The following is a 10,937-nucleotide window of genomic DNA, read 5'->3' as shown; positions in this document are numbered from 1 at the left end:
ACCATAGAGTGCAGACAGTCGGTATATGTTAAGTGGAGACATACAATGTCTCTCTTTCATAACCTGACTTGCTTCACTCAGCAAATCTTCCATATTCGTCCACTTTCTATCAAATTCCAGGGCCTTTTTTACGGCTGAATAGTATTCCATGGAGTATATGTGCTACACTTTTTCAATCCATTCATTTGTTTGTGGACATTTGGGTTGGTTCCATGTGTTAGCAATCGTGAATAAGGCTGCAATGAATATAGATGTGTGAGCGCTTTTCCGACTGAGTGCTCTCCTGTCCTTTGGGTAGATACCCAGGAGTGGAATTGCTGGATCATATGGTAGGGTAGTTCTATTTGAAGGTCATTGAGGAACCTCCATATCATTCTCCACAGTGGCTAGACCAATTTACATTCTCACCAACAGTGTAGGAGTGTTCCTCTTTCACCACATCCCCTCTAGCATTTATCATTATTTGTTTTTTTAATCTATGCCATTCTGACTGGAGTTAGATGGTATCTCATTGTGGTTTTGATCTGCATCTTCCTTACAGTGAGGGATGTTGAGCATTTTTTCATATGCTCTTTGGCTGTTCATATGTCTTCCTTAGAGAGTGTTTATTCATCTCATTTCCCCATCTTTTAATTGGGTTAATCATTTTCTTCCAGGTAAGCTGCTTGAGTTCCCTATGTATTCTGGTTATCAGTCCCTTATCTGAGACACAGTTAACAAAAATTCTCTCCTATTCCCAGGGTTGTTGATTTGCATGCTCCCTATAGCAAAAAATAAATAAAAAAATAAATTTATAACTGAAAAAGAAATTCAGCTGTATCTGTAATATACACCAATTTAAAATACCCTACAACATGACTGATAAGTATCAGACTATAGATTTCTGAGAATCTCAAATAATTTTGGAACATATACATGTATAAATATATACATACATACATACATACACACATGTAATACCCATATAAATAACTCAAATATAAAGTTAAAATTGCTCAATTTGACAATGTTTCCCCATATCATTTAACATAGGAAAATAATTCTTATTAGTTCTAACATTTCTCTTTTGGATTTTTTTTTTTTGAGAGATTTTTTTTGCTATAGGGCATGTGGAGAGACACACAGAGAGAAAGCTAGTAATCATCCCCTGGGTGGATGGACATGTCTCGGTCCCTTCTGCATTCTCCTCTCTACAATTCCTTTTCCTCCATTCTCCTCTCAGGATTTTGAGCATGCACACACACACACATACACACACACACACACACACACACCTGGTGTGAGTTTTAAGCCACTGGGTCTAAAACTTGAACCATAGTCAATTACATGGAGTCCAGCAATGTAACCATTATGCTATCTATTGATCCCCTCTTTTGGATGTTTCAGAGGCCCATTAAATATCCAATGGCTATTTTTAGGTAAAAGAACTTAATTTAGAATTTGATTTGGGGAGGGACACATTAAAAGTTAAATGTTTCCCAAGCACTTTAGGGATGAAAAAGGGTTAACTTGGTGTCTGGACACCAAAACTAAAGTGATAAAAAGCTAGTAATGAGTCCATTTCCCCATTAGATATCCACCATGTAAAATATAGCAGAACATGTAAACCAGCTGTTTCATTAAGCCAACCATATTAAGATAAACATGCTTTTTGCCTCTCAATAAAAAACTTTGGACAAAATGTATGTTGGAAACCATGAAGATCTTCACTTATTAAATTCTTTTTCTTTTACTGTATTTGAAGCCGGCTTATTTACTTAAGTCATATGAACTTGAAAAGCATTTAAATTAATTTTATGAACATTTGTACCGACCCCGGGGGACAGCTGAACAGGTTTCCTGAGTGAAGGAGTGAGAGCTGGCACAAGCGGTGTAGTGTTACAGCATCTACCGTGAGCAGCACAGAGACGACGTGGTGTCACAGCTTTTCAGGGTCTCCCAGGTCGTCTGGAGACGATGGCAGTGTCAGCTCTTCAAGATCTTCAGGGTCGTCTGGAGACTGCGCGGTGTTTCAGCTCTTCAGGCTCTTCAGTCATTGTCTTCCTGGTCATCATTGCCTTCCTGGTCATCTGTGTCATCTGGCTACTGTGGGCCAGGCATCGTGGTTATATACATGCTGGTGGGTTGTAAACGGTGGGCCCTGATTGGTTGTAAATGGTGGGCCGTGATTGGTTGTAAACGGTGGGCTGTGATTGGTTGTAAACAGTGGGTTATGATTGGTTGCTTTTGGACCAATCAAGAGGTGCCAGATATGCAAATTTGAGGGATTCTAGTAGCCAATCAGAGCAAAGTTTCGAAGGTCAGGTTTTTTGAAGGGAACCAATCATGGCAATTGTTTGCTCTCTGAGAAACCTCGGCAGACTCGTTGGGTGCGCAGCCTCCCACAAACATTCTTTTACTTTTCTTAAGAGATTTTTGCTATAGAGCATGTGCACTTGCTGGAGAAAGCAAGCAAGAAATCACCCCCAAGGGGGGATGGCCATGCCACAGTCCTCTGTCCTCCATCCTCCTCTCAGGATTTTGGGCATACACGCACATGCACTCTTCGGGTTTTTTTGTTTGTTTGTTTGTTTGTTTTATTTTGTTTTCCCCCACAAAACAAGCAGACTTTATTGCAGTATTACAAAACACTTCCCATTTTGCCAGTATTTAACAATGTACTTAGCTTCAAGAGTTGGGAAGAAGGTTGGCAAGTAAAGGGGGAAATTTCAATGGACATTTCTAAAAGAAAAACTGTCCCAGCCTTCCCACCCAAATAAAAAACCAAATGTCACTTAATTTCACTACCCAAGAAGAGGCCACGAGGAAAGCAACAGGCAAAACTCTGGCAATTTCACTATGGATCATGTCAGAGACAAAGGTACATTCAAAACAGTCATCAGTATGGTTGGTTGCACTGATCATTTCTGTAGTAATTTCTTCCTCCCATTTTGCCTCCATAGCCACCTCTGTCTCCTCCATAGGCCCCACTTCAGTCTCTTCCATAGCCCCCACCACTCCTGTCTCCTCCATAGCCTCCACTTCAGTATCCACCGTAGCCATCACCACAGTCTCCTCCATAGCAATCCTCCCCCCCACCCTGCAACTTCAATCTTATCCATAGCTGCCTTGATCATCATAGCCCCCTCCTCAGTCTCCACCATAGCCACTTCAATCACCTCCATAACCACCTTCTCGGTCTCTGCCATAGCCACCTCCTCTGTCCTCACCATAGCCACCTCTGTCCCCACCATAGCCACCCCCACTTCTGTCTCCACCATAGCCACTGCCACTACTTCTGTTTCTACGATAACCACCCTGACTTCTGTCTCCACTGTAGCCACCTTAGTCTCCACCTCTGCCCTCACAACCTCTGTAGTCCCTCTCTCCACTGTAGCCTCTCCCATGAAAATCTCTTCTTGAAGGGTGAGAGTCCTCTGGTCTAGGCTCATTGCATTGATTGTAGGAATTCCTTCAAGCAAAGTTTATATTTCCACATGACAGATTGAAGCAAACTCAGTCACCACTTTTGGGGTCTCCACCTCTCCCCTGAAAGCCTCTATGACCTCTATATCCTCTATGGCCTCAATGCTCACCTCCACTTTTACCTCCTCTCATGAATTCAGGTCTTCTAGTAGCAAAAGATGCTCTAATGATGTTGTCATGGAATTCTTTTCCATCAAACCAGTCAATGGCTGCCTTAGCTGATGGAGGGTCATCAAATGACACTGTTGCCTCTCCTTTTGGCTTTCCTGTATCCTTGTCTGTGTAAAGACTTGTTATTGATTTTCCAGTCTTCTTGTTTGTCTTGATAATTCCTATTTGTTTAAAGAACTCTCCCATTTGATCTGTAGACACACCCTCCCCAAGTTCTTGCACAAAGATTGTGTTGTTATCTGAATTATCAGATTCTGAATCAGCATCTGGTCTGGGTCCATAATCCCTGTGACTACCAAAATTTTTGAAGCCACTGCAGTAATCATCACTTGATCCTGTCATAGGAGCTCTTCTATCCTTGTTATATCCCCATGCCCTCTACCTCCTCCCTGTGACCCACCATATCCTCTATTATTCTCCATACCTACTCATATCACAACAGTCATCTTGTGTGTGGTGGCTGTAATGTGAATAAGACTGCTGTCTTTAATTATAGAATGATGTTCCTGATCATAATCTGACTGCTCATCATATGAGCCTTGATTTTGATCATAGCCTGACTACTGATCATACAAATCTTGTGACCATAGTCTGATTGGTCATAAGAAGGTGCTTTTCCACCTTGACCTCCTGATGATTCCGTGCTCTGTTGTCCCAGGTTATTATACGACTGATGCCCATAAGAGCTTTTTGATTCTCATAACCACCATAAGACTGTGAATAACCTGACTTGTTTTGTCCATAACTGGAGTAACCACCATAGTTCTATCCCTAAGACAAATCAGTTGTTTTCTCATAGCCCGAATAGCTTTGTGTTGCTTATCCATATCCTTGGTTGGTTGCTTTGATTCCCATAGGAAGAATAACTGCTGCTCACCCCGAGACTGACCGTAATTTCCAGAATCTAACATATGACTAATGGCCATGGTGCGGAGCCCCAGGGCCCCGCAAGAACAAGGAATACCAGACCCAGGAGGCACAGTGGCTGGAGTTGTACTCGCACCCATCATGTTTTAAGTCACTGGGTCTGGAACTCAAACTGTGGCTGATTACATGAGAGTTCAGCAACATAACTATTACACCATCTGCTAGGCCCATGAGTGCTCTTTTTCATAAAACAAATTGAAGAGAAGAAAAGCTGAGATCTAGTCCTTTCAGGGAATAAGAGAAATGAAGATATTCTGCTGAGAAGTCTCCCCAGTAGAGACCCCTCTATCCTTCTCTCTTTCTCTCCCTATCTCTCTGTCTCTGTCTTTTTATTAATTTTTTTTAATTTTTTAAGGTAAAGTATTTTCTTGGCTCTGAAATCTTCCTTTATCTTGTTAATAATCCCCTCCTCTTTCCTCCTTCCCTTTTAGGAGAGGCAAAAAGGGTAGGCCTTCAGAAGACTGAGTCCACCATGAGAGCTGAGATCTAGTGCTTTGGAACATGACATGCAGTTTTCATCTTTTGTTTTTAAAAATAAATAATTTTTTTATCTGTTTGGTTTTTTCTTTTTCCTCTCTCTCTCTGTTTCCTATCCTTTTTCTTTTACCTCATCACTTTGTTGCTCAGCCTCCACACATTGAGTGTCTAGACAAGTCTAAGTGAAACTGCCAAGCATCCAAATACTATTAGAGTCAACTATTTCTCAATTCCCACCGAATCCGTGGCACAAAGAGAGAAAAATGGAACAGCAAAGAGCTTGCAGATCACCTCCTCCTGTGCACCTCTGATCACTCCAGTTGAACTTCTAGAAATCTGGAAGAAATGACTAACCCATCAGATGACTAGAAATCACTGCAGAGGCACAATACATATAAGAAACCAAGAAAATACCTCTCCCTCATGGGAAAAGAATAACTCCTCTTCATCCACAGACAGTACAATGGAACTCACAGAAATGTCTGATAAAGAATTTGGAATATTGGGACCAGCAGTTAGTGTAATGGCTATGTTGCTGGATTCCCACGTCAGTGGTTCGTGTCCCGGACCTGGTGGCTTAAACTCACGCTGGGCACGTGTGCGTGGGCACCCAAGATCCCGAGAGGAGAATGGAGAAGAAGGGATTGCAGTGTGACCATCACCCCAGGGTGTTATTTCTCGCTTTCTGTCTCTCTGTCTCTCTGTCTGTCTGGCAAGTGCACGTGCTCTATAGCAAAAACCTCTCAAAAAAAACCAATTTGGAATATTCATAGTGACAAAGCTGACAAAGCTGGAAGAGAAGAGAGATAATGAACTCTAGAAGAAAAGAGCTGATGAGTTCCAGGAGGTGAGGAAGTTCTTGCGAGAGCTGAAAGAGAATATTCACACCATAAAAAATAATCAAATGGAACTGTTGGAGAGGAGGCTATGATACAGGAAGTCAAAACCTCCCTTGAAAGTATTAAAAGCAGACTAGATCATACGGAAAATAAAATCTCAGATGTAGAAGACAGAATTGCTGGACTAGTAAAATCCACCATGAAAATTGAGAAAATAGCCCCCTTCCCAAATGAGAATAATATACAAAAAATACTAAACACCATTAAACATCTAAACATCTGAATAATCAGTATCCCAGAAGGTGACAAGACTAATAAGGGTATTGATAATCTATTCTGTGGAGATTGGCAATCTGAGAAAACATGGTGTGACCTTTGGACGCATGCATGCAGAAATGTGCTTCTGTGAGTTACTCTAGCAATGGCTATTGAAGGCATTTACATAAAAAAAAGACTCTATCTGCCTCTTGTTATCAGTTATCTGCCTGTTGTTGTAGAAACCCAATACTACTTCCTTTACCTGAGGCTAAAGGAAGCTACATGTGTTTATCAGATTTTGCCCCAAAAAGATCAGAGAAATTAAATGGCACAATTTTACATCTTTAGATGATTTACATCCAAAAACAACTGGTTTTGTGTTCCATTTCCTTTTCTCCCACTCTCTTTGCACTCCATTTCCTCTTACCCCATTTTCTGCCCTTTAAAAGAATAAACTTGAGGCTGGTTCTGGGTCATGACATCTCCACCAGAGAAGTTGGGCCCACCGGATCCTCATTTTTCTATACTCGAGTGTCTGTGTGTTTGTTACTGTGTTTATTTCTTTTTTATTTTTATTTTTTTGGAGAGGTTTTTGCTATAGGGCTTGTGCGCTCACCAGACAGACAGAGACAGAGATAGAAAGCGAGAAATCATCCCTCACGGGGGATGGCCATACCGCAATCCCTTCTCCTCGATTCTCCTCGATTCTCCTCTAGGGATCTTGGGCACACACACGCGCCGGCATGAGTTTTAAGGCACCGGGTCCGGGACTTGAACTGCAGCCGACTACGTGGGAGTCCAGCGACATAGCCATTACACTAACTGCTGGTCCCTATTTCTAATCCACAGCCTTCACTACTGAGAAAAACGTGTTCAGCTGAGCAGGTCCTGGCACTCTTCCATAAAATCCTGGAAGAAAACTTTCCAAACTTATATCCATACCCAAGAACTACGAAGAACCCCAAATAGGATCAAATCAAGATCTTCTCCAAGATATATTACAACCAGGCTGACCAAACCCACAAACAAAGACAGGATACTGGGATTGGCAAGAGAGGAACATCAAGTTACCTACAAAAGATATCTCATCAGGCTAAAAGTGAACTTCTCATCAGAAACAATGCAAGCAAGGAAAGAATGGAAAAATATGCTCAAAGTGTTGAGTGAAAAAACAATTTCAACCAAGAATACTATATCCAGAAAGATTATCCTTCATATGGGAAGAGAAGACAAGAACATTCTCAGATAAACAAAACCTGAAAGAATTTACTGACACCCGACCAAGAAGTTCTGAAGGGAATGCTATCTCAGGAAACCTAAAGTAAGATGCACAGGCATAGGAGTTCTAAAGCAACTAAGAAAATGTCCAGCCTAATGGTAGGGACAAGTTCAGAGTTGAACATTATCTTCCAGTATTTAAACGGAAAGATCAGACCACAACAGAAGATAGATTAAGTACATGAGTCTGAACTGGTGAAATAGAATTTTATGACTTTTGACTAAAACATTACTGATCTTCTTCTATGCTTTGTCTTCCAGAGTTAAGGTTTTTTGTCTTCTCTTGAATTGCGAACAGATCCATGTACCTACTATTTGAACAGAACCCTAACCTGTTTCCTGGCTTTAAGTCTTAAGCAAAGTTCTCTTAAAATTTTTTTATTTTGATGTATTAAAGCTAAAACTACCTTTCTTGAAATTAAAAACATTTTTTTAAGAAAATTGAATGGAATTCCTTAAGACCTTTAATCACAGGCATACTACATAACATATATGCATGCACACACTCACACTCAAACAAAAGATCTCATAGTTTTCTGAAACGTTCTTTATGCTTTTTCCTTAACCATATAAGAGTGAGATGCCAAAGTATATAAACTTTAAACTTAGGTGTAATAATAAATATCTTTTTTAAGGAGAGATTTTAGCTATAAGGTGCATGTGCTCACCAGACAGACTGAGATAGAAGCGAGAAATCACCCCCTAGGGGGGATGGCCATGCCACAATCCCTTCTCCATTCTCCTCTTGGGACTTTTGGCATGCTCACACACGCTTCTGGCATGAGTTTTAAGTCATGAGGTCTGGGACATGAACCATGGTCAACTACATGGGAGTCCAGCAATGTAACCGTTTTGCCATGTGCTGGTCCTAATAATAATATCTTAGCATCACATTTTAATACTAAGAAAAAAAAGTTAAATGTAAAAAAAAGATAAATTTTAGTCTAGTAGTGGAATCAGTGTTAATACAAATTAACAGCATTGTGAATGAAATACTAAAATTATTATTTTTTTATACTAAAAAGGACTGTATCTTTGGGAGACAAAAGTGTGGAATTAGTGTAGATGCACAAATTTGTCACTATACTAAAAACCATTGAAAGTACACTTTAAATGGGATGATTATTATGTTATATTAATTTCATCTCAATTTAAAAACCTGAAAGTATTATGATCTTGTGAGTGTGTGTGTACTTTGTTTTTGCTATAGGATATGTGTGCTCATTAGAGACAGTAAGAAAGTGAGAAGTCACCTCCCAGCAGAGATGATCATGCCACAATCCCTTTTCCATTCTCCTCTCAGGATTTTGGGCATGCATGCATATATGCCAAGCGTGATTTTCAGGCTGCCACATCCAGGACTCAACCATAGAATAGACCACATAGGATTCGGCCACCTTAATCTCATGCCACCTGCTGGTCTTACTATGGGCATTTTTATCATATATGAAAATTTCGACAAAATTTGTTACTTTTATAGAGAAATTTACTTGACACCAGAGTTGACTGAAGAACTGTGAAATATTTATACACTCTTCTCCTAAAGGAGAATTTGAAAATTAGATTCACCCAAATTTAGAAAATATTTTGCCAGAGGACCAGCAGATGGCATGGTGGTTGGGGCATGTTCTTCCTACATGGCCAATTGCAGTTTGAGTCCTGAACCTGATGGCTTGCTTTCTCACTTTCTCTCTCTCTCTCTCTCTCTCCCTGTTCAAATTAAAGGTAATAATATTTTTAAAAAATTAAATTAACAATTATTTTTTGCCAGAAGGGAACAAGCAGGAAATAGTGGTTAAGGCACCAGACTCCCACATGACTGACCATGGTTTGAGTCCCAAACTTAGAGGCTTGAAAAATCATGCTGGGGCCTTTTATTTATTTTTTTTCTGGTAGCGCCAGGTTTGGATTGCCTGTGCTCTTTTTCACAGCTGCTACCCAGCTCTCAGAGACAGCTCACACCATGGGTTTTGGAGATCTGAAAAGCCCCACTAGCCTCCAGGTACTCAACAATTACCTGGTGGACAAGAGCTACATTGAGGGGTATGTTCCATCACAAGCAGACATGGCAGTATTTGAAGTAGTCTCCAATCCACCGCCAGCCAACTTGTGTCATGCTCTCTGTTGGTATAATCACATCAAGTCTTATGAGAGGAAAAGGCCAGCCTGCCAGCAATGAAGAAAGATTTGGGCAAGTATGGCCCTGCCAATGTGGAAGACACCACAGGATGTGGAGCTCCCGAGAGTAAAGATGATGATGATGACATTGATCTCTTTGGATCTGACGAGGAGGAGGAAAGTGAAGAAGAAAAGAGGCTAAGGGAAGAATACCTTGCACAGTATGAATTAAAGAAATCCCAAAACCCCACAGTAGTTGCCAAGTCTTTCATCTTGGGATGACGAGACAGATGTGGCAAAATTAGAGGAGTGTGTTAAAAGCATTCAAGCAGATGGCTTGGTCTGGGGCATTTGGATTAGTTCCATGTCTTAGCCATTGTGATTAATGACACAGTAAATATCGATGTGCAAGTACTTTCTTGATTAAGAATTCTTCTGTCCTTTGGGTAGATACCAAGAAGTGGGATTGTTGGGTCATATGGAAGTTTCATTTGTAGATTAAAAAAAAATGCTTATCTTTATTTATTTAATTTTAATTAATTTACATTTATTCACTGAGCTTTGTCACAGCATACAAAATGTAATTTCCCATCCAGAAGATGCTGCATAGTAGCTTAATCATTCATGTTATTGTCAATAATTTTCCATTTCTAGTTTCATATATATATATATTTTCCCCCCTATTTCTCACTCTCTGCCATTTCCCACACTCTTCCCACAATATCTCAGGTGTCCACAGTTGTTTTCCATTCCTTCCCACCCCCACATTTTATTGATTCACAAAATTTCTTAAATAATCTAACTACTTTCAACAGCAAGTTCTGCTAATATATACATATCTAGGAATACATGTCTGACTTAAGGCATGAAACTCTGAATAGAATGAATATACTATAAGGTAGCACCTAGACCTAGCTGATGTTATATAGTTCACTATGGTTATTAATTTTGTATTTTTTACTATATTTTTCAATTTCAAGAGCAGCAGATTTAATTTTAATAAATCAAAGAAATGCTAAAGAAATATGCTTAAAACTTAAAGCCAGGAAACAAATTGGGATTCTGTTCAAATAGTAGGTATATGAACCTATCTGCAGCTCAAGACAAGACAACAATCCTTAAAATAAGAAAACAGGGACCAGCAGTTAATATAATGGCTATGTTGCTGGACTCCCATGTAGTTGATTGTGGTTCGCATCCCCAACCCAGTGGCTTAAACTCATGCCGGGCGTGTGTGTGTGCGTGCCCAAGATCCCGAGGGGAAAATGGAGGAGAAGGGATTGCAGCGTGACCATCCCCCCTGGGGGGTGATTTCTCGCTTTCTACCTCTCTGTCTCTCTCTCTCTCTGTCTGGCGAGCGCACATGCCCTATAGCAAAAACCTCTCCAAAAAAAGAAAAAAAAA

General features: G+C 40.3%; 2 pseudogenes; one reads left to right on the top strand and one right to left on the bottom strand.

Annotated features, from left to right (window-relative positions):
* Positions 1-2,792: 2,792 nt before the first annotated feature.
* On the bottom strand, positions 2,793-4,599 carry LOC102481501 (TATA-binding protein-associated factor 2N pseudogene; annotated as a pseudogene).
* Positions 4,600-9,378: 4,779 nt separating this feature from the next.
* On the top strand, positions 9,379-9,906 carry LOC102468131 (elongation factor 1-beta pseudogene; annotated as a pseudogene).
* The last annotated feature ends 1,031 nt before the right edge of the window (positions 9,907-10,937 follow it).

Source organism: Tupaia chinensis, unplaced genomic scaffold (genome assembly GCF_000334495.1).
Source record: "Tupaia chinensis unplaced genomic scaffold, TupChi_1.0 Scaffold138910_1, whole genome shotgun sequence".
Classification (NCBI taxonomy): domain Eukaryota; kingdom Metazoa; phylum Chordata; class Mammalia; order Scandentia; family Tupaiidae; genus Tupaia; species Tupaia belangeri.
This window is presented reverse-complemented; position numbering and strand designations above follow the sequence as displayed.